Source organism: Phyllobates terribilis, unplaced genomic scaffold, assembly GCF_046119375.1.
Source record: "Phyllobates terribilis strain yellow unplaced genomic scaffold, ASM4611937v1 Scaffold_8__6_contigs__length_399053987, whole genome shotgun sequence".
Taxonomy (NCBI): domain Eukaryota; kingdom Metazoa; phylum Chordata; class Amphibia; order Anura; family Dendrobatidae; genus Phyllobates; species Phyllobates terribilis.
Window position 1 is genome coordinate 79634379 of NW_027362768.1, and position 25213 is coordinate 79659591.

Here is a 25213-nt window from a genome sequence, read left to right on the forward strand (position 1 = left end):
GGACTTAGTCATTTTTCCGGCATTTATCAGACTTTCGGATAGGGGAAATGTCAGTGAGCGTTCCGATTTCAGTTCCAGAGCGATTTGCCCGATGAGTCCTTCACATTTAGGCGTTTTCAGCCAATTTTCAGAATTTTTGAAAATTTCACTTTTTTTGTGAAAATATCCAGTAAATGAGAGAATAATATGTGTGAGGGTACCCCAGGAGAGTTCCAAATGTGTGTGGGTAGGATATATTTCCCACGGGGGTAAAATTGAAAAAAGTTTTAAAAAATTTTTTTTTGGACTTAGTCATTTTTCCGGCATTTATCAGACTTTCGGATAGGGGAAATGTCAGTGAGCGTTCCGATTTCAGTTCCAGAGCGATTCGCCCGATGAGTCCTTCATATTTAGGCGTTTTCAGCCAATTTTCAGAATTTTTCAAAATTTCACTTTTTTGTGAAAATATCCAGGAAATGAGGGAATAATATGTGTGAGGGTACCCCAGGAGAGTTCCAAATGTGTGTGGGTAGGATATATATCCCACGGGGGTAAAATTGAAAAAAGTTGAAAAAAAATTTTTTTGGGACTTAGTCATTTTTCCGGCATTTATCAGACTTTCGGATAGGGGAAATGTCAGTGAGCGTTCCGATTTCAGTTCCAGAGCGATTCGCCCGATGAGTCCTTCATATTTAGGCGTTTTCAGCCAATTTTCAGAATTTTTGAAAATTTCACTTTTTTGTGAAAATATCCACTAAATGAGGGAATAATATGTGTGAGCGTACCCCAGGAGAGTTCCAAATGTGTGTAGGTAGAATATTTATCCCACGTGGGTAAAATTGAAAAAAGTTGAAAAAAAATTTTTTTGGGACTTAGTCATTTTTCCGGCGTTTATCAGACTTTCAGATAGGGGAAATGTCAGTGAGCGTTCCGATTTCAGTTCCAGAGCGATTCGCCCGATGAGTCCTTCACATTTAGGCGTTTTCAGCCAATTTTCAGAATTTTTGAAAATTTCACTTTTTTTGTGAAAATATCCAGTAAATGAGAGAATAATATGTGTGAGGGTACCCCAGGAGAGTTCCAAATGTGTGTGGGTAGGATATATATCCCACGGGGGTAAAATTGAAAAAAGTTTAAAAAAATTTTTTTTGGGACTTAGTCATTTTTCTGGCATTGATCAGACTTTCAGATAGGGGAAATGTCAGTGAGCGTTCCGATTTCAGTTCCAGAGCGATTCGCCTGATGAGTCCTTCATATTTAGGCGTTTTCAGCCAATTTTCCGAATTTTTGAAAATTTCACTTTTTTGTGAAAATATCCACTAAATGAGGGAATAATATGTGTGAGCGTACCCCCGGAGAGTTCCAAATGTGTGTAGGTAGAATATTTATCCCACGTGGGTAAAATTGAAAAAAGTTGAAAAAAAATTTTTTTTTGGACTTAGTCATTTTTCCGGCATTTATCAGACTTTCGGATAGGGGAAATGTCAGTGAGCGTTCCGATTTCAGTTCCACAGCGATTCGCCCGATGAGTCCTTCATATTTAGGCGTTTTCAGCCAATTTTCAGAATTTTTCAAAATTTCACTTTTTTGTGAAAATATCCAGGAAATGAGGGAATAATATGTGTGAGGGTACCCCAGGAGAGTTCCAAATGTGTGTGGGTAGGATATATATCCCACGGGGGTAAAATTGAAAAAAGTTGAAAAAAAATTTTTTTGGGACTTAGTCATTTTTCCGGCATTTATCAGACTTTCGGATAGTGGAAATGTCAGTGAGCGTTCCGATTTCAGTTCCAGAGCGATTCGCCCGATGAGTCCTTCATATTTAGGCGTTTTCAGCCAATTTTCCGAATTTTTGAAAATTTCACTTTTTTGTGAAAATATCCAGTAAATGAGGGAATAATATGTGTGAGGGTACCCCAGGAGAGTTCCAAATGTGTGTGGGTAGGATATATATCCCACGGGGGTAAAATTGAAAAAAGTTGAAAAAAATTTTTTTTTGGACTTTGTCATTTTTCCGGGGTTTATCAGACTTTCAGATAGGGGAAATAGCAGTGAGCGTTCTGATTTCAGTTCCAGAGCAATTCGTCCAATGAGTCCTTCATATTTAGGCGTTTTCAGCTAATTTTCAGAATTTTTGAAAATTTCACTTTTTTTTGAAAATATTCATTAAATGAGGGAATAATATGTGTGAGGGTACCCCAGGAGAGTTCCAAATGTGTGTGGGTAGGATATATATCCCACGGGGGTAAAATTGAAAAAAGTTTAAAAAAATTTTTTTTGGGACTTAGTCATTTTTCCGGCATTTATCAGACTTTCGGATAGGGGAAATGTCAGTGAGCGTTCCGATTTCAGTTCCAGAGCGATTCGCCCGATGAGTCCTTCATATTTAGGCGTTTTCAGCCAATTTTCAGAATTTTTCAAAATTTCACTTTTTTGTGAAAATATCCACTAAATGAGGGAATAATATGTGTGAGCGTACCCCCGGAGAGTTCCTAATGTGTGTAGGTAGAATATTTATCCCACGTGGGTAAAATTGAAAAAAGTTGAAAAAAAATTTTTTTGGGACTTAGTCATTTTTCCGGCGTTTATCAGACTTTCAGATAGGGGAAATGTCAGTGAGCGTTCCGATTTCAGTTCCAGAGCGATTCGCCCGATGAGTCCTTCACATTTAGGCGTTTTCAGCCAATTTTCAGAATTTTTGAAAATTTCACTTTTTTTGTGAAAATATCCAGTAAATGAGAGAATAATATGTGTGAGGGTACCCCAGGAGAGTTCCAAATGTGTGTGGGTAGGATATATATCCCACGGGGGTAAAATTGAAAAAAGTTTAAAAAAATTTTTTTTGGGACTTAGTCATTTTTCTGGCATTTATCAGACTTTCAGATAGGGGAAATGTCATTGAGCGTTTCGATTTCAGTTCCAGAGCGATTCGCCTGATGAGTCCTTCATATTAAGGCGTTTTCAGCCAATTTTCCGAATTTTTGAAAATTTCACTTTTTTGTGAAAATATCCACTAAATGAGGGAATAATATGTGTGAGCGTACCCCCGGAGAGTTCCAAATGTGTGTAGGTAGAATATTTATCCCACGTGGGTAAAATTGAAAAAAGTTGAAAAAAAATTTTTTTTTGGACTTAGTCATTTTTCCGGCATTTATCAGACTTTCGGATAGGGGAAATGTCAGTGAGCGTTCCGATTTCAGTTCCAGAGCGATTCGCCCGATGAGTCCTTCATATTTAGGCGTTTTCAGCCAATTTTCAGAATTTTTCAAAATTTCACTTTTTTGTGAAAATATCCAGGAAATGAGGGAATAATATGTGTGAGGGTACCCCAGGAGAGTTCCAAATGTGTGTGGGTAGGATATATATCCCACGGGGGTAAAATTGAAAAAAGTTGAAAAAAAATTTTTTTGGGACTTAGTCATTTTTCCGGCGTTTATCAGACTTTCAGATAGGGGAAATGTCAGTGAGCGTTCCGATTTCAGTTTCAGAGCGATTCGCCCTATGAGTCCTTCACATTTACGCGTTTTCAGCCAATTTTCAGAATTTTTGAAAATTTCACTTTTTTTGTGAAAATATCCAGTAAATGAGAGAATAATATGTGTGAGGGTACCCCAGGAGAGTTCCAAATGTGTGTGGGTAGGATATATATCCCACGGGGGTAAAATTGAAAAAAGTTGAAAAAAATTTTTTTTTGGACTTTGTCATTTTTCCGGGGTTTATCAGACTTTCAGATAGGGGAAATAGCAGTGAGCGTTCTGATTTCAGTTCCAGAGCAATTCGTCCAATGAGTCCTTCATATTTAGGCGTTTTCAGCTAATTTTCAGAATTTTTGAAAATTTCACTTTTTTTTGAAAATATTCATTAAATGAGGGAATAATATGTGTGAGGGTACCCCAGGAGAGTTCCAAATGTGTGTGGGTAGGATATATATCCCACGGGGGTAAAATTGAAAAAAGTTTAAAAAAATTTTTTTTGGGACTTAGTCATTTTTCTGGCATTTATCAGACTTTCAGATAGGGGAAATGTCAGTGAGCGTTCCGATTTCAGTTCCAGAGCGATTCGCCCGATGAGTCCTTCATATTTAGGCGTTTTCAGCAAATTTTCAGAATTTTTGAAAATTTCACTTTTTTGTGAAAATATCCACTAAATGAGGGAATAATATGTGTGAGCGTACCCCCGGAGAGTTCCAAATGTGTGTAGGTAGAATATTTATCCCACGTGGGTAAAATTGAAAAAAGTTGAAAAAAAATTTTTTTTTGGACTTAGTCATTTTTCCGGCATTTATCAGACTTTCGGATAGGGGAAATGTCAGTGAGTGTTCCGATTTCAGTTCCAGAGTGATTCGCCCGATGAGTACTTCATATTTAGGCGTTTTCAGCCAATTTTCAGAATTTTTGAAAATTTCACTTTTTTGTGAAAATATCCAGGAAATGAGGGAATAATATGTGTGAGGGTACCCCAGGAGAGTTCCAAATGTGTGTGGGTAGGATATATATCCCACGGGGGTAAAATTGAAAAAAGTTTAAAAAAATTTTTTTTGGGACTTAGTCATTTTTCCGGCATTTATCAGACTTTCGGATAGGGGAAATGTCAGTGAGCGTTCCGATTTCAGTTCCACAGCGATTCGCCCGATGAGTCCTTCATATTTAGGCGTTTTCAGCCAATTTTCAGAATTTTTCAAAATTTCACTTTTTTGTGAAAATATCCAGGAAATGAGGGAATAATATGTGTGAGGGTACCCCAGGAGAGTTCCAAATGTGTGTGGGTAGGATATATATCCCACGGGGGTAAAATTGAAAAAAGTTGAAAAAAAATTTTTTTGGGACTTAGTCATTTTTCCGGCATTTATCAGACTTTCGGATAGTGGAAATGTCAGTGAGCGTTCCGATTTCAGTTCCAGAGCGATTCGCCCGATGAGTCCTTCATATTTAGGCGTTTTCAGCCAATTTTCCGAATTTTTGAAAATTTCACTTTTTTGTGAAAATATCCAGTAAATGAGGGAATAATATGTGTGAGGGTACCCCAGGAGAGTTCCAAATGTGTGTGGGTAGGATATATATCCCACGGGGGTAAAATTGAAAAAAGTTGAAAAAAATTTTTTTTTGGACTTTGTCATTTTTCCGGGGTTTATCAGACTTTCAGATAGGGGAAATAGCAGTGAGCGTTCTGATTTCAGTTCCAGAGCAATTCGTCCAATGAGTCCTTCATATTTAGGCGTTTTCAGCTAATTTTCAGAATTTTTGAAAATTTCACTTTTTTTTGAAAATATTCATTAAATGAGGGAATAATATGTGTGAGGGTACCCCAGGAGAGTTCCAAATGTGTGTGGGTAGGATATATATCCCACGGGGGTAAAATTGAAAAAAGTTTAAAAAAATTTTTTTTGGGACTTAGTCATTTTTCCGGCATTTATCAGACTTTCGGATAGGGGAAATGTCAGTGAGCGTTCCGATTTCAGTTCCAGAGCGATTCGCCCGATGAGTCCTTCATATTTAGGCGTTTTCAGCCAATTTTCAGAATTTTTCAAAATTTCACTTTTTTGTGAAAATATCCACTAAATGAGGGAATAATATGTGTGAGCGTACCCCCGGAGAGTTCCAAATGTGTGTAGGTAGAATATTTATCCCACGTGGGTAAAATTGAAAAAAGTTGAAAAAAAATTTTTTTGGGACTTAGTCATTTTTCCGGCGTTTATCAGACTTTCAGATAGGGGAAATGTCAGTGAGCGTTCCGATTTCAGTTCCAGAGCGATTCGCCCGATGAGTCCTTCACATTTAGGCGTTTTCAGCCAATTTTCAGAATTTTTGAAAATTTCACTTTTTTTGTGAAAATATCCAGTAAATGAGAGAATAATATGTGTGAGGGTACCCCAGGAGAGTTCCAAATGTGTGTGGGTAGGATATATATCCCACGGGGGTAAAATTGAAAAAAGTTTAAAAAAATTTTTTTTGGGACTTAGTCATTTTTCTGGCATTTATCAGACTTTCAGATAGGGGAAATGTCATTGAGCGTTTCGATTTCAGTTCCAGAGCGATTCGCCTGATGAGTCCTTCATATTAAGGCGTTTTCAGCCAATTTTCCGAATTTTTGAAAATTTCACTTTTTTGTGAAAATATCCACTAAATGAGGGAATAATATGTGTGAGCGTACCCCCGGAGAGTTCCAAATGTGTGTAGGTAGAATATTTATCCCACGTGGGTAAAATTGAAAAAAGTTGAAAAAAAATTTTTTTTTGGACTTAGTCATTTTTCCGGCATTTATCAGACTTTCGGATAGGGGAAATGTCAGTGAGCGTTCCGATTTCAGTTCCAGAGCGATTCGCCCGATGAGTCCTTCATATTTAGGCGTTTTCAGCCAATTTTCAGAATTTTTCAAAATTTCACTTTTTTGTGAAAATATCCAGGAAATGAGGGAATAATATGTGTGAGGGTACCCCAGGAGAGTTCCAAATGTGTGTGGGTAGGATATATATCCCACGGGGGTAAAATTGAAAAAAGTTGAAAAAAAATTTTTTTGGGACTTAGTCATTTTTCCGGCGTTTATCAGACTTTCAGATAGGGGAAATGTCAGTGAGCGTTCCGATTTCAGTTTCAGAGCGATTCGCCCTATGAGTCCTTCACATTTACGCGTTTTCAGCCAATTTTCAGAATTTTTGAAAATTTCACTTTTTTTGTGAAAATATCCAGTAAATGAGAGAATAATATGTGTGAGGGTACCCCAGGAGAGTTCCAAATGTGTGTGGGTAGGATATATATCCCACGGGGGTAAAATTGAAAAAAGTTGAAAAAAATTTTTTTTTGGACTTTGTCATTTTTCCGGGGTTTATCAGACTTTCAGATAGGGGAAATAGCAGTGAGCGTTCTGATTTCAGTTCCAGAGCAATTCGTCCAATGAGTCCTTCATATTTAGGCGTTTTCAGCTAATTTTCAGAATTTTTGAAAATTTCACTTTTTTTTGAAAATATTCATTAAATGAGGGAATAATATGTGTGAGGGTACCCCAGGAGAGTTCCAAATGTGTGTGGGTAGGATATATATCCCACGGGGGTAAAATTGAAAAAAGTTTAAAAAAATTTTTTTTGGGACTTAGTCATTTTTCTGGCATTTATCAGACTTTCAGATAGGGGAAATGTCAGTGAGCGTTCCGATTTCAGTTCCAGAGCGATTCGCCCGATGAGTCCTTCATATTTAGGCGTTTTCAGCAAATTTTCAGAATTTTTGAAAATTTCACTTTTTTGTGAAAATATCCACTAAATGAGGGAATAATATGTGTGAGCGTACCCCCGGAGAGTTCCAAATGTGTGTAGGTAGAATATTTATCCCACGTGGGTAAAATTGAAAAAAGTTGAAAAAAAATTTTTTTTTGGACTTAGTCATTTTTCCGGCATTTATCAGACTTTCGGATAGGGGAAATGTCAGTGAGTGTTCCGATTTCAGTTCCAGAGTGATTCGCCCGATGAGTACTTCATATTTAGGCGTTTTCAGCCAATTTTCAGAATTTTTGAAAATTTCACTTTTTTGTGAAAATATACAGGAAATGAGGGAATAATATGTGTGAGGGTACCCCAGGAGAGTTCCAAATGTGTGTGGGTAGGATATATATCCCACGGGGGTAAAATTGAAAAAAGTTTAAAAAAATTTTTTTTGGGACTTAGTCATTTTTCCGGCATTTATCAGACTTTCGGATAGGGGAAATGTCAGTGAGCGTTCCGATTTCAGTTCCAGAGTGATTTGCCCGATGAGTCCTTCATATTTAGGCGTTTTCAGCCAATTTTCAGAATTTTTGAAAATTTCACTTTTTTGTGAAAATATCCACTAAATGAGGGAATAATATGTGTGAGGGTACCCCAGGAGAGTTCCAAATGTGTGTGGGTAGAATATTTATCCCACGTGGGTAAAATTGAAAAAAGTTGAAAAAAATTTTTTTTGGGACTTAGTCATTTTTCCGGCGTTTATCAGACTTTCAGATAGGGGAAATGTCAGTGAGCGTTCCGATTTCAGTTCCAGAGCGATTCGCCCGATGAGTCCTTCACATTTAGGCGTTTTCAGCCAATTTTCAGAATTTTTGAAAATTTCACTTTTTTTGTGAAAATATCCAGTAAATGAGAGAATAATATGTGTGAGGGTACCCCAGGAGAGTTCCAAATGTGTGTGGGTAGGATATATTTCCCACGGGGGTAAAATTGAAAAAAGTTTTAAAAAATTTTTTTTTGGACTTAGTCATTTTTCCGGCATTTATCAGACTTTCGGATAGGGGAAATGTCAGTGAGCATTCCGATTTCAATTCCAGAGCGATTCGCCCGATGAGTCCTTCATATTTAGGCGTTTTCAGCCAATTTTCAGAATTTTTGAAAATTTCACTTTTTTGTGAAAATATCCACTAAATGAGGGAATAATATGTGTGAGCGTACCCCCGGAGAGTTCCAAATGTGTGTAGGTAGAATATTTATCCCACGTGGGTAAAATTGAAAAAAGTTGAAAAAAAATTTTTTTTTGGACTTAGTCATTTTTCCGGCATTTATCAGACTTTCGGATAGGGGAAATGTCAGTGAGCGTTCCGATTTCAGTTCCACAGCGATTCGCCCGATGAGTCCTTCATATTTAGGCGTTTTCAGCCAATTTTCAGAATTTTTCAAAATTTCACTTTTTTGTGAAAATATCCAGGAAATGAGGGAATAATATGTGTGAGGGTACCCCAGGAGAGTTCCAAATGTGTGTGGGTAGGATATATATCCCACGGGGGTAAAATTGAAAAAAGTTGAAAAAAAATTTTTTTGGGACTTAGTCATTTTTCCGGCATTTATCAGACTTTCGGATAGTGGAAATGTCAGTGAGCGTTCCGATTTCAGTTCCAGAGCGATTCGCCCGATGAGTCCTTCATATTTAGGCGTTTTCAGCCAATTTTCCGAATTTTTGAAAATTTCACTTTTTTGTGAAAATATCCAGTAAATGAGGGAATAATATGTGTGAGGGTACCCCAGGAGAGTTCCAAATGTGTGTGGGTAGGATATATATCCCACGGGGGTAAAATTGAAAAAAGTTGAAAAAAATTTTTTTTTGGACTTTGTCATTTTTCCGGGGTTTATCAGACTTTCAGATAGGGGAAATAGCAGTGAGCGTTCTGATTTCAGTTCCAGAGCAATTCGTCCAATGAGTCCTTCATATTTAGGCGTTTTCAGCTAATTTTCAGAATTTTTGAAAATTTCACTTTTTTTTGAAAATATTCATTAAATGAGGGAATAATATGTGTGAGGGTACCCCAGGAGAGTTCCAAATGTGTGTGGGTAGGATATATATCCCACGCGGGTAAAATTGAAAAAAGTTGAAAAAAATTTTTTTTTGGACTTTGTCATTTTTCCGGGGTTTATCAGACTTTCAGATAGGGGAAATAGCAGTGAGCGTTCTGATTTCAGTTCCAGAGCGATTCGCCCGATGAGTCCTTCATATTTAGGCGTTTTCAGCCAATTTTCAGAATTTTTGAAAATTTCACTTTTTTGTGAAAATATCCACTAAATGAGGGAATAATATGTGTGAGCGTACCCCCGGAGAGTTCCAAATGTGTGTAGGTAGAATATTTATCCCACGTGGGTAAAATTGAAAAAAGTTGAAAAAAAATTTTTTTGGGACTTAGTCATTTTTCCGGCGTTTATCAGACTTTCAGATAGGGGAAATGTCAGTGAGCGTTCCGATTTCAGTTCCAGAGCGATTCGCCCGATGAGTCCTTCACATTTAGGCGTTTTCAGCCAATTTTCAGAATTTTTGAAAATTTCACTTTTTTTGTGAAAATATCCAGTAAATGAGAGAATAATATGTGTGAGGGTACCCCAGGAGAGTTCCAAATGTGTGTGGGTAGGATATATATCCCACGGGGGTAAAATTGAAAAAAGTTTAAAAAAATTTTTTTTGGGACTTAGTCATTTTTCTGGCATTTATCAGACTTTCAGATAGGGGAAATGTCAGTGAGCGTTTCGATTTCAGTTCCAGAGCGATTCGCCTGATGAGTCCTTCATATTTAGGCGTTTTCAGCCAATTTTCCGAATTTTTGAAAATTTCACTTTTTTGTGAAAATATCCACTAAATGAGGGAATAATATGTGTGAGCGTACCCCCGGAGAGTTCCAAATGTGTGTAGGTAGAATATTTATCCCACGTGGGTAAAATTGAAAAAAGTTGAAAAAAAATTTTTTTTTGGACTTAGTCATTTTTCCGGCATTTATCAGACTTTCGGATAGGGGAAATGTCAGTGAGCGTTCCGATTTCAGTTCCAGAGCGATTCGCCCGATGAGTCCTTCATATTTAGGCGTTTTCAGCCAATTTTCAGAATTTTTCAAAATTTCACTTTTTTGTGAAAATATCCAGGAAATGAGGGAATAATATGTGTGAGGGTACCCCAGGAGAGTTCCAAATGTGTGTGGGTAGGATATATATCCCACGGGGGTAAAATTGAAAAAAGTTGAAAAAAATTTTTTTTTGGACTTTGTCATTTTTCCGGGGTTTATCAGACTTTCAGATAGGGGAAATAGCAGTGAGCGTTCTGATTTCAGTTCCAGAGCAATTCGTCCAATGAGTCCTTCATATTTAGGCGTTTTCAGCTAATTTTCAGAATTTTTGAAAATTTCACTTTTTTTTGAAAATATTCATTAAATGAGGGAATAATATGTGTGAGGGTACCCCAGGAGAGTTCCAAATGTGTGTGGGTAGGATATATATCCCACGGGGGTAAAATTGAAAAAAGTTTAAAAAAATTTTTTTTGGGACTTAGTCATTTTTCTGGCATTTATCAGACTTTCAGATAGGGGAAATGTCAGTGAGCGTTCCGATTTCAGTTCCAGAGCGATTCGCCCGATGAGTCCTTCATATTTAGGCGTTTTCAGCAAATTTTCAGAATTTTTGAAAATTTCACTTTTTTGTGAAAATATCCACTAAATGAGGGAATAATATGTGTGAGCGTACCCCCGGAGAGTTCCAAATGTGTGTGGGTAGGATATATATCCCACGGGGGTAAAATTGAAAAAAGTTGAAAAAAAATTTTTTTGGGACTTAGTCATTTTTCCGGCATTTATCAGACTTTCGGATAGTGGAAATGTCAGTGAGCGTTCCGATTTCAGTTCCAGAGCGATTCGCCCGATGAGTCCTTCATATTTAGGCGTTTTCAGCCAATTTTCCGAATTTTTGAAAATTTCACTTTTTTTGTGAAAATATCCAGTAAATGAGGGAATAATATGTGTGAGGGTACCCCAGGAGAGTTCCAAATGTGTGTGGGTAGGATATATATCCCACGGGGGTAAAATTGAAAAAAGTTGAAAAAAATTTTTTTTTGGACTTTGTCATTTTTCCGGGGTTTATCAGACTTTCAGATAGGGGAAATAGCAGTGAGCGTTCTGATTTCAGTTCCAGAGCAATTCGTCCAATGAGTCCTTCATATTTAGGCGTTTTCAGCTAATTTTCAGAATTTTTGAAAATTTCACTTTTTTTTGAAAATATTCATTAAATGAGGGAATAATATGTGTGAGGGTACCCCAGGAGAGTTCCAAATGTGTGTGGGTAGGATATATATCCCACGGGGGTAAAATTGAAAAAAGTTTAAAAAAATTTTTTTTGGGACTTAGTCATTTTTCCGGCATTTATCAGACTTTCGGATAGGGGAAATGTCAGTGAGCGTTCCGATTTCAGTTCCAGAGCGATTCGCCCGATGAGTCCTTCATATTTAGGCGTTTTCAGCCAATTTTCAGAATTTTTGAAAATTTCACTTTTTTGTGAAAATATCCACTAAATGAGGGAATAATATGTGTGAGCGTACCCCCGGAGAGTTCCAAATGTGTGTAGGTAGAATATTTATCTCACGTGGGTAAAATTGAAAAAAGTTGAAAAAAAATTTTTTTGGGACTTAGTCATTTTTCCGGCGTTTATCAGACTTTCAGATAGGGGAAATGTCAGTGAGCGTTCCGATTTCAGTTCCAGAGCGATTCGCCCGATGAGTCCTTCACATTTAGGCGTTTTCAGCCAATTTTCAGAATTTTTGAAAATTTCACTTTTTTTGTGAAAATATCCAGTAAATGAGAGAATAATATGTGTGAGGGTACCCCAGGAGAGTTCCAAATGTGTGTGGGTAGGATATATATCCCACGGCGGTAAAATTGAAAAAAGTTGAAAAAAAATTTTTTTGGGACTTAGTCATTTTTCCGGCATTTATCAGACTTTCGGATAGTGGAAATGTCAGTGAGCGTTCCGATTTCAGTTCCAGAGCGAATCGCCCGATGAGTCCTTCACATTTAGGCGTTTTCAGCCAATTTTCAGAATTTTTGAAAACTTCACTTTTTTTGTGAAAATATCCAGTAAATGAGAGAATAATATGTGTGAGGGTACCCCAGGAGAGTTCCAAATGTGTGTGGGTAGGATATATATCCCACGGGGGTAAAATTGAAAAAAGTTTAAAAAAATTTTTTTTGGGACTTAGTCATTTTTCTGGCATTTATCAGACTTTCAGATAGGGGAAATGTCAGTGAGCGTTTCGATTTCAGTTCCAGAGCGATTCGCCTGATGAGTCCTTCATATTTAGGCGTTTTCAGCCAATTTTCCGAATTTTTGAAAATTTCACTTTTTTGTGAAAATATCCACTAAATGAGGGAATAATATGTGTGAGCGTACCCCCGGAGAGTTCCAAATGTGTGTAGGTAGAATATTTATCCCACGTGGGTAAAATTGAAAAAAGTTGAAAAAAAATTTTTTTTTGGACTTAGTCATTTTTCCGGCATTTATCAGACTTTCGGATAGGGGAAATGTCAGTGAGCGTTCCGATTTCAGTTCCAGAGCGATTCGCCCGATGAGTCCTTCATATTTAGGCGTTTTCAGCCAATTTTCAGAATTTTTCAAAATTTCACTTTTTTGTGAAAATATCCAGGAAATGAGGGAATAATATGTGTGAGGGTACCCCAGGAGAGTTCCAAATGTGTGTGGGTAGGATATATATCCCACGGGGGTAAAATTGAAAAAAGTTGAAAAAAATTTTTTTTTGGACTTTGTCATTTTTCCGGGGTTTATCAGACTTTCAGATAGGGGAAATAGCAGTGAGCGTTCTGATTTCAGTTCCAGAGCAATTCGTCCAATGAGTCCTTCATATTTAGGCGTTTTCAGCTAATTTTCAGAATTTTTGAAAATTTCACTTTTTTTTGAAAATATTCATTAAATGAGGGAATAATATGTGTGAGGGTACCCCAGGAGAGTTCCAAATGTGTGTGGGTAGGATATATATCCCACGGGGGTAAAATTGAAAAAAGTTTAAAAAAATTTTTTTTGGGACTTAGTCATTTTTCTGGCATTTATCAGACTTTCAGATAGGGGAAATGTCAGTGAGCGTTCCGATTTCAGTTCCAGAGCGATTCGCCCGATGAGTCCTTCATATTTAGGCGTTTTCAGCAAATTTTCAGAATTTTTGAAAATTTCACTTTTTTGTGAAAATATCCACTAAATGAGGGAATAATATGTGTGAGCGTACCCCCGGAGAGTTCCAAATGTGTGTGGGTAGGATATATATCCCACGGGGGTAAAATTGAAAAAAGTTGAAAAAAAATTTTTTTGGGACTTAGTCATTTTTCCGGCATTTATCAGACTTTCGGATAGTGGAAATGTCAGTGAGCGTTCCGATTTCAGTTCCAGAGCGATTCGCCCGATGAGTCCTTCATATTTAGGCGTTTTCAGCCAATTTTCCGAATTTTTGAAAATTTCACTTTTTTTGTGAAAATATCCAGTAAATGAGGGAATAATATGTGTGAGGGTACCCCAGGAGAGTTCCAAATGTGTGTGGGTAGGATATATATCCCACGGGGGTAAAATTGAAAAAAGTTGAAAAAAATTTTTTTTTGGACTTTGTCATTTTTCCGGGGTTTATCAGACTTTCAGATAGGGGAAATAGCAGTGAGCGTTCTGATTTCAGTTCCAGAGCAATTCGTCCAATGAGTCCTTCATATTTAGGCGTTTTCAGCTAATTTTCAGAATTTTTGAAAATTTCACTTTTTTTTGAAAATATTCATTAAATGAGGGAATAATATGTGTGAGGGTACCCCAGGAGAGTTCCAAATGTGTGTGGGTAGGATATATATCCCACGGGGGTAAAATTGAAAAAAGTTTAAAAAAATTTTTTTTGGGACTTAGTCATTTTTCCGGCATTTATCAGACTTTCGGATAGGGGAAATGTCAGTGAGCGTTCCGATTTCAGTTCCAGAGCGATTCGCCCGATGAGTCCTTCATATTTAGGCGTTTTCAGCCAATTTTCAGAATTTTTGAAAATTTCACTTTTTTGTGAAAATATCCACTAAATGAGGGAATAATATGTGTGAGCGTACCCCCGGAGAGTTCCAAATGTGTGTAGGTAGAATATTTATCTCACGTGGGTAAAATTGAAAAAAGTTGAAAAAAAATTTTTTTGGGACTTAGTCATTTTTCCGGCGTTTATCAGACTTTCAGATAGGGGAAATGTCAGTGAGCGTTCCGATTTCAGTTCCAGAGCGATTCGCCCGATGAGTCCTTCACATTTAGGCGTTTTCAGCCAATTTTCAGAATTTTTGAAAATTTCACTTTTTTTGTGAAAATATCCAGTAAATGAGAGAATAATATGTGTGAGGGTACCCCAGGAGAGTTCCAAATGTGTGTGGGTAGGATATATATCCCACGGCGGTAAAATTGAAAAAAGTTGAAAAAAAATTTTTTTGGGACTTAGTCATTTTTCCGGCATTTATCAGACTTTCGGATAGTGGAAATGTCAGTGAGCGTTCCGATTTCAGTTCCAGAGCGAATCGCCCGATGAGTCCTTCATATTTAGGCGTTTTCAGCCAATTTTCCGAATTTTTGAAAATTTCACTTTTTTGTGAAAATATCCAGTAAATGAGGGAATAATATGTGTGAGGGTACCCCAGGAGAGTTCCAAATGTGTGTGGGTAGGATATATATCCCACGCGGGTAAAATTGAAAAAAGTTGAAAAAAATTTTTTTTTGGACTTTGTCATTTTTCCGGGGTTTATCAGACTTTCAGATAGGGGAAATAGCAGTGAGCGTTCTGATTTCAGTTCCAGAGCGATTCGCCCGATGAGTCCTTCATATTTAGGCGTTTTCAGCCAATTTTCAGAATTTTTGAAAATTTCACTTTTTTGTGAAAATATCCACTAAATGAGGGAATAATATGTGTGAGCGTACCCCCGGAGAGTTCCAAATGTGTGTAGGTAGAATATTTATCCCACGTGGGTAAAATTGAAAAAAGTTGAAAAAAAATTTTTTTGGGACTTAGTCATTTTTCCGGCGTTTATCAGACTTTCAGATAGGGGAAATGTCAGTGAGCGTTCCGATTTCAGTTCCAGAGCGATTCGCCCGATGAGTCCTTCACATTTAGGCGTTTTCAGCCAATTTTCAGAATTTTTGAAAACTTCACTTTTTTTGTGAAAATATCCAGTAAATGAGAGAATAATATGTGTGAGGGTACCCCAGGAGAGTTCCAAATGTGTGTGGGTAGGATATATATCCCACGGGGGTAAAATTGAAAAAAGTTTAAAAAAATTTTTTTTGGGACTTAGTCATTTTTCTGGCATTTATCAGACTTTCAGATAGGGGAAATGTCAGTGAGCGTTTCGATTTCAGTTCCAGAGCGATTCGCCTGATGAGTCCTTCATATTTAGGCGTTTTCAGCCAATTTTCCGAATTTTTGAAAATTTCACTTTTTTGTGAAAATATCCACTAAATGAGGGAATAATATGTGTGAGCGTACCCCCGGAGAGTTCCAAATGTGTGTAGGTAGAATATTTATCCCACGTGGGTAAAATTGAAAAAAGTTGAAAAAAAATTTTTTTTTGGACTTAGTCATTTTTCCGGCATTTATCAGACTTTCGGATAGGGGAAATGTCAGTGAGCGTTCCGATTTCAGTTCCAGAGCGATTCGCCCGATGAGTCCTTCATATTTAGGCGTTTTCAGCCAATTTTCAGAATTTTTCAAAATTTCACTTTTTTGTGAAAATATCCAGGAAATGAGGGAATAATATGTGTGAGGGTACCCCAGGAGAGTTCCAAATGTGTGTGGGTAGGATATATATCCCACGGGGGTAAAATTGAAAAAAGTTGAAAAAAAATTTTTTTGGGACTTAGTCATTTTTCCGGCGTTTATCAGACTTTCAGATAGGGGAAATGTCAGTGAGCGTTCCGATTTCAGTTTCAGAGCGATTCGCCCTATGAGTCCTTCACATTTACGCGTTTTCAGCCAATTTTCAGAATTTTTGAAAATTTCACTTTTTTTGTGAAAATATCCAGTAAATGAGAGAATAATATGTGTGAGGGTACCCCAGGAGAGTTCCAAATGTGTGTGGGTAGGATATATATCCCACGGGGGTAAAATTGAAAAAAGTTGAAAAAAATTTTTTTTTGGACTTTGTCATTTTTCCGGGGTTTATCAGACTTTCAGATAGGGGAAATAGCAGTGAGCGTTCTGATTTCAGTTCCAGAGCAATTCGTCCAATGAGTCCTTCATATTTAGGCGTTTTCAGCTAATTTTCAGAATTTTTGAAAATTTCACTTTTTTTTGAAAATATTCATTAAATGAGGGAATAATATGTGTGAGGGTACCCCAGGAGAGTTCCAAATGTGTGTGGGTAGGATATATATCCCACGGGGGTAAAATTGAAAAAAGTTTAAAAAAATTTTTTTTGGGACTTAGTCATTTTTCTGGCATTTATCAGACTTTCAGATAGGGGAAATGTCAGTGAGCGTTCCGATTTCAGTTCCAGAGCGATTCGCCCGATGAGTCCTTCATATTTAGGCGTTTTCAGCAAATTTTCAGAATTTTTGAAAATTTCACTTTTTTGTGAAAATATCCACTAAATGAGGGAATAATATGTGTGAGCGTACCCCCGGAGAGTTCCAAATGTGTGTAGGTAGAATATTTATCCCACGTGGGTAAAATTGAAAAAAGTTGAAAAAAAATTTTTTTTTGGACTTAGTCATTTTTCCGGCATTTATCAGACTTTCGGATAGGGGAAATGTCAGTGAGTGTTCCGATTTCAGTTCCAGAGTGATTCGCCCGATGAGTACTTCATATTTAGGCGTTTTCAGCCAATTTTCAGAATTTTTGAAAATTTCACTTTTTTGTGAAAATATCCAGGAAATGAGGGAATAATATGTTTGAGGGTACCCCAGGAGAGTTCCAAATGTGTGTGGGTAGGATATATATCCCACGGGGGTAAAATTGAAAAAAGTTTAAAAAATTTTTTTTTGGGACTTAGTCATTTTTCCGGCATTTATCAGACTTTCGGATAGGGGAAATGTCAGTGAGCGTTCCGATTTCAGTTCCAGAGTGATTTGCCCGATGAGTCCTTCATATTTAGGCGTTTTCAGCCAATTTTCAGAATTTTTGAAAATTTCACTTTTTTGTGAAAATATCCACTAAATGAGGGAATAATATGTGTGAGGGTACCCCAGGAGAGTTCCAAATGTGTGTGGGTAGAATATTTATCCCACGTGGGTAAAATTGAAAAAAGTTGAAAAAAATTTTTTTTGGGACTTAGTCATTTTTCCGGCGTTTATCAGACTTTCAGATAGGGGAAATGTCAGTGAGCGTTCCGATTTCAGTTCCAGAGCGATTCGCCCGATGAGTCCTTCACATTTAGGCGTTTTCAGCCAATTTTCAGAATTTTTGAAAATTTCACTTTTTTGTGAAAATATCCACTAAATGAGGGAATAATATGTGTGAGGGTACCCCAGGAGAGTTCCAAATGTGTGTGGGTAGAATATTTATCCCACGTGGGTAAAATTGAAAAAAGTTGAAAAAAAATTTTTTTGGGACTTAGTCATTTTTCTGGCGTTTATCAGACTTTCAGATAGGGGAAATGTCAGTGAGCGTTCCGATTTCAGTTCCAGAGCGATTCGCCCGATGAGTCCTTCACATTTAGGCGTTTTCAGCCAATTTTCAGAATTTTTGAAAATTTCACTTTTTTTGTGAAAATATCCAGTAAATGAGAGAATAATATGTGTGAGGGTACCCCAGGAGAGTTCCAAATGTGTGTGGGTAGGATATATATCCCACGGGGGTAAAATTGAAAAAAGTTGAAAAAAAATTTTTTTTGGGACTTAGTCATTTTTCTGCCATTTATCAGACTTTCAGATAGGGGAAATGTCAGTGAGCGTTCCGATTTCAGTTCCAGAGTGATTCTCCCGATGAGTCCTTCATATTTAGGCGTTTTCAGCCAATTTTCAGAATTTTTTAAAATTTCACTTTTTTGTGAAAATATCCACTAAATGAGGGAATAATATGTGTGAGGGTACCCCAGGAGAGTTCCAAATGTGTGTGGGTAGAATATTTATCCCACGTGGGTAAAATTGAAAAAAGTTGAAAAAAATTTTTTTTGGGACTTAGTCATTTTTCCGGCGTTTATCAGACTTTCAGATAGGGGAAATGTCAGTGAGCGTTCCGATTTCAGTTCCAGAGCGATTCGCCCGATGAGTCCTTCACATTTAGGCGTTTTCAGCCAATTTTCAGAATTTTTTGAAAATTTCACTTTTTTTGTGAAAATATCCAGTAAATGAGAGAATAATATGTGTGAGGGTACCCCAGGAGAGTTCCAAATGTGTGTGGGTAGGATATATATCCCACGGGGGTAAAATTTAAAAAAGTTGAAAAAAATTTTTTTTTGGACTTTGTCATTTTTCCTGGGTTTATCAGACTTTCAGATAGGGGAAATTGCAGTGAGCGTTCTGATTTCAGTTCCAGAGCAATTCGCCCGATGAGTCCTTCATATTTAGGCGTTTTCAGCTAATTTTCAGAATTTTTGAAAATTTCACTTTTTTGTGAAAATATCCAGGAAATGAGGGAATAATATGTGTGAGGGTACCCCAGGAGAGTTCCAAATGTGTGTGGGTAGGATATATATCCCACGGGGGTAAAATTGAAAGAAGTTGAAAAATTTTTTTTTGGGACTTAGTCATTTTGCCGGCGTTTATCAGACTTTCAGAGAGGAGAAATGTCAGTGAGCGTTCTGATTTCAGTTCCAGAGCGATTCGCCCGATGAGTCCTTCATATTTAGGCGTTTTCAGCCAATTTTCAGAATTTTTCAAAATTTCACTTTTTTGTGAAAATATCCACTAAATGAGGGAATAATATGTGTGAGCGTACCCCAGGAGAGTTCCAAATGTGTGTAGGTAGAATATTTATCCCACGTGGGTAAAATTGAAAAAAGTTGAAAAAAAATTTTTTTTTGGACTTTGTCATTTTTCCGGGGTTTATCAGACTTTCAGATAGGGGAAATTGCAGTGAGCGTTCTGATTTCAGTTCCAGAGCAATTCGCCCGATGAGTCCTTCATATTTAGGCGTTTTCAGCTAATTTTCAGAATTTTTGAAAATTTCACTTTTTTGTGAAAATATCCAGTAAATGAGAGAATAATATGTGTGAGGGTACCCCAGGAGAGTTCCAAATGTGTGTGGGTAGGATATATATCCCACGGGGGTAAAATTGAAAAAAGTTGAAAAAAAATTTTTTGGGGACTTAGTCATTTTTCTGCCATTTATCAGACTTTCAGATAGGGGAAATGTCAGTGAGCATTCCGATTTCAGTTCCAGAGTGATTCGCCCGATGAGTCCTTCATATTTAGGCGTTTTCAGCCAATTTTCAGAATTTTTGAAAATTTCACTTTTTTGTGAAAATATCCACTAAATGAGGGAATAATATGTGTGAGCGTACCCCCGGAGAGTTTCAAATGTGTGTAGGTAGAATATTTATCCCACGTGGGTAAAATTGAAAAAAGTTGAAAAAAATTTTTTTGGGACTTAGTCATTTTTCCGGCGTTTATCAGACTTTCAGAGAGGGGAAATGTCAGTGAGCGTTCCGATTTCAGTTCCAGAGCGATTCGCCCGATGAGTCCTTCATATTTAGGCGTTTTCAGCTAATTTTCAGAATTTTTGAAAATTTCACTTTTTTTTGAAAATATTCATTAAATGAGGGAATAATATGTGTGAGGGTACCCCAGGAGAGTTCCAAATGTGTGTGGGTAGGATATATATCCCACGGGGGTAAAATTGAAAAAAGTTGAAAAATTTTTTTTTGGGACTTAGTCATTTTGCAGGCGTTTATCAGACTTTTAGAGAGGGGAAATGTCAGTGAGCGTTCCGATTTCAGTTCCAGAGCGATTCGCCCGATGAGTCCTTCACATTTAGGCGTTTTCAGCCAATTTTCAGAATTTTTGAAAATTTCACTTTTTTTGTGAAAATATCCAGTAAATGAGAGAATAATATGTGTGAGGGTACCCCAGGAGAGTTCCAAATGTGTGTGGGTAGGATATATATCCCACGGGGGTAAAATTGAAAAAAGTTGAAAAAAAATTTTTTGGGGACTTAGTCATTTTTCTGCCATTTATCAGACTTTCAGATAGGGGAAATGTCAGTGAGCATTCCGATTTCAGTTCCAGAGTGATTCGCCCGATGAGTCCTTCATATTTAGGCGTTTTCAGCTAATTTTCAGAATTTTTGAAAATTTCACTTTTTTGTGAAAATATCCAGGAAATGAGGGAATAATATGTGTGAGGGTACCCCAGGAGAGTTCCAAATGTGTGTGGGTAGGATATATATCCCACGGGGGTAAAATTGAAAAAAGTTGAAAAAAATTTTTTTTTGGACTTTGTCATTTTTCCGGGGTTTATCAGACTTTCAGATAGGGGAAATAGCAGTGAGCGTTCTGATTTCAGTTCCAGAGCAATTCGTCCAATGAGTCCTTCATATTTAGGCGTTTTCAGCTAATTTTCAGAATTTTTGAAAATTTCACTTTTTTTTGAAAATATTCATTAAATGAGGGAATAATATGTGTGAGGGTACCCCAGGAGAGTTCCAAATGTGTGTGGGTAGGATATATATCCCACGGGGGTAAAATTGAAAAAAGTTGAAAAATTTTTTTTGGGGACTTAGTCATTTTGCCGGCGTTTATCAGACTTTCAGAGAGGGGAAATGTCAGTGAGCGTTCCGATTTCAGTTCCAGAGCGATTTGCCCGATGAGACCTTCATATTTAGTCGTTTTCAGCCAATTTTCAGAATTTTTGAAAATTTCACTTTTTTGTGAAAATATCCACTAAATGAGGGAATAATATGTGTGAGGGTACCCCAGGAGAGTTCCAAATTTGTGTGGGTAGGATATATATCCCACGGGGGTAAAATTGAAAAAAGTTTTAAAAAATTTTAATTTGGACTTAGTCATTTTTCCGGCATTTATCAGACTTTCGGATAGGGGAAATGTCAGTGAGCGTTCCGATTTCAGTTCCAGAGCGATTCGCCCGATGAGTCCTTCATATTTAGGCGTTTTCAGCCAATTTTCAGAATTTTTCAAAATTTCACTTTTTTGTGAAAATATCCAGGAAATGAGGGAATAATATGTGTGAGGGTACCCCAGGAGAGTTCCAAATGTGTGTAGGTAGAATATTTATCCCACGTGGGTAAAATTGAAAAAAGTTGAAAAAAAATTTTTTTTTGGACTTAGTCATTTTTCCGGCATTTATCAGACTTTCGGATAGGGGAAATGTCAGTGAGCGTTCCGATTTCAGTTCCAGAGTGATTCGCCCGATGAGTCCTTCATATTTAGGCGTTTTCAGCCAATTTTCAGAATTTTTGAAAATTTCACTTTTTTGTGAAAATATCCACTAAATGAGGGAATAATATGTGTGAGGGTACCCCAGGAGAGTTCCAAATGTGTGTGGGTAGGATATATATCCCACGGGGGTAAAATTGAAAAAAGTTGAAAAAAATTTTTTTTTGGACTTTGTCATTTTTCCGGGGTTTATCAGACTTTCAGATAGGGGAAATAGCAGTGAGCGTTCTGATTTCAGTTCCAGAGCAATTCGTCTAATGAGTCCTTCATATTTAGGCGTTTTCAGCTAATTTTCAGAATTTTTGAAAATTTCACTTTTTTTTGAAAATATTCATTAAATGAGGGAATAATATGTGTGAGGGTACCCCAGGAGAGTTCCAAATGTGTGTGGGTAGGATATATATCCCACGGGGGTAAAATTGAAAGAAGTTGAAAAATTTTTTTTTGGGACTTAGTCATTTTGCCGGCGTTTATCAGACTTTCAGAGAGGGGAAATGTCAGTGAGCGTTCCGATTTCAGTTCCAGAGCGATTCGCCCGATGAGTCCTTCCTATTTACTCGTTTTCAGCCAATTTTCAGAATTTTTCAAAATTTCACTTTTTTGTGAAAATATCCACTAAATGAGGGAATAATATGTGTGAGCGTACCCCAGGAGAGTTCCAAATGTGTGTAGGTAGAATATTTATCCCACGTGGGTAAAATTGAAAAAAGTTGAAAAAAAATTTTTTTTTGGACTTAGTCATTTTTCCGGCATTTATCAGACTTTCGGATAGGGGAAATGTCAGTGAGCGTTCCAATTTCAGTTCCAGAGTGATTCGCCCGATGAGTCCTTCATATTTAGGTGTTTTCAGCCAATTTTCAGAATTTTTGAAAATTTCACTTTTTTGTGAAAATATCCACTAAATGAGGGAATAATATGTGTGAGGGTACCCCAGGAGAGTTCCAAATGTGTGTGGGTAGAATATTTATCCCACGTGGGTAAAATTGAAAAAAGTTGAAAAAAATTTTTTGGGGACTTAGTCATTTTTCTGCCATTTATCAGACTTTCAGATAGGGGAAATGTCAGTGAGCATTCCGATTTCAGTTCCAGAGTGATTCGCCCGATGAGTCCTTCATATTTAGGCGTTTTCAGCCAATTTTCAGAATTTTTGAAAATTTCACTTTTTTGTGAAAATATCCACTAAATGAGGGAATAATATGTGTGAGCGTACCCCCGGAGAGTTCCAAATGTGTGTAGGTAGAATATTTATCCCACGTGGGTAAAATTGAAAAAAGTTGAAAAAAATTTTTTTTGGGACTTAGTCATTTTTCCGGCGTTTATCAGACTTTCAGATAGGGGAAATGTCAGTAAGCGTTCCGATTTCAGTTCCAGAGCGATTCGCCCGATGAGTCCTTCACATTTAGGCGTTTTCAGCCAATTTTCAGAATTTTTGAAAATTTCACTTTTTTTGTGAAAATATCCAGTAAATGAGAGAATAATATGTGTGAGGGTACCCCAGGAGAGTTCCAAATGTGTGTGGGTAGGATATATATCCCACGGGGGTAAAATTGAAAAAAGTTGAAAAATTTTTTTTTGGGACTTAGTCATTTTGCCGGCGTTTATCAGACTTTCAGAGAGGGGAAATGTCAGTGAGCGTTCCGATTTCAGTTCCAGAGCGATTCGCCCGATCAGTCCTTCACATTTAGGCGTTTTCAGCCAATTTTCAGAATTTTTGAAAATTTCACTTTTTTTGTGAAAATATCCAGTAAATGAGAGAATAATATGTGTGAGGGTACCCCAGGAGAGTTCCAAATGTGTGTGGGTAGGATATATATCCCACGGGGGTAAAATTTTAAAAAGTTGAAAAAAATTTTTTTTTGGACTGTCATTTTTCCGGGGTTTATCAGACTTTCAGATAGGGGAAATTGCAGTGAGCGTTCTGATTTCAGTTCCAGAGCATTTCGCCCGATGAGTCCTTCATATTTAGGCGTTTTCAGCTAATTTTCAGAATTTTTGAAAATTTCACTTTTTTGTGAAAATATCCAGGAAATGAGGGAATAATATGTGTGAGGGTACCCCAGGAGAGTTCCAAATGTGTGTGGGTAGGATATATTTTCCATGGTGGTAAAATTGAAAAAAGTTGAAAAATTTTTTTTTGGGACTTAGTCATTTTGCCGGCGTTTATCAGACTTTCAGAGAGGGGAAATGTCAGTGAGCGTTCCGATTTCAGTTCCAGAGCGATTTGCCCGATGAGACCTTCATATTTAGTCGTTTTCAGCCAATTTTCAGAATTTTTGAAAATTTCACTTTTTTGTGAAAATATCCACTAAATGAGGGAATAATATGTGTGAGGGTACCCCAGGAGAGTTCCAAATGTGTGTGGGTAGGATATATATCCCACGGGGGAAAAATTGAAAAAAGTTTTAAAAAATTTTAATGTGGACTTAGTCATTTTTCCGGCATTTATCAGACTTTCGGATAGGGGAAATGTCAGTGAGCGTTCCGATTTCAGTTCCAGAGCAATTCGTCCAATGAGTCCTTCATATTTAGGCGTTTTCAGCTAATTTTCAGAATTTTTTAAAATTTCACTTTTTTTTGAAAATATTCACGAAATGAGGGAATAATATGTGTGAGGGTACCCCAGGAGAGTTCCAAATGTGTGTGGGTAGGATATATATCCCACGGGGGTAAAATTGAAAAAAGTTTAAAAAAATTTTTTTTGGGACTTAGTCATTTTTCCGGCGTTTATCAGACTTTCAGATAGGGGAAATGTCAGTGAGCGTTCCGATTTCAGTTCCAGAGCGATTCGCCCGATGAGTCCTTCACATTTAGGCGTTTTCAGCCAATTTTCAGAATTTTTGAAAATTTCACTTTTTTTGTGAAAATATCCAGTAAATGAGAGAATAATATGTGTGAGGGTACCCCAGGAGAGTTCCAAATGTGTGTGGGTAGGATATATATCCCACGGGGGTAAAATTTAAAAAACTTGAAAAAAATTTTTTTTTGGACTTTGTCATTTTTCCGGGGTTTATCAGACTTTCAGAGAGGGGAAATGTCAGTGAGCGTTCCGCTTTCAGTTCCAGAGCGATTCGCCCGATGAGTCCTTCATATTTAGGCGTTTTCAGCCAATTTTCAGAATTTTTGAAAATTTCACTTTTTTGTGAAAATATCCACTAAATGAGGGAATAATATGTGTGAGGGTACCCCAGGAGAGTTCCAAATGTGTGTGGGTAGAATATTTATCCCACGTGGGTAAAATTGAAAAAAGTTTAAAAAAAATTTTTTTGGGACTTAGTCATTTTTCCGGCGTTTATCAGACTTTCAAATAGGGGAAATGTCAGTGAGCGTTCCGATTTCAGTTCCAGAGCGATTCGCCCGATGAGTCCTTCACATTTAGGCGTTTTCAGCCAATTTTCAGAATTTTTGAAAATTTCACTTTTTTTGTGAAAATATCCAGTAAATGAGAGAATAATATGTGTGAGGGTACCCCAGGAGAGTTCCAAATGTGTGTGGGTAGGATATATATCCCACGGGGGTCAAATTGAAAAAAGTTGAAAAAAATTTTTTTTTGGACTTTGTCATTTTTCCGGGGTTTATCAGACTTTCAGATAAGGGAAGTAGCAGTGAGCGTTATGATTTCAGTTCCAGAGCAATTCGC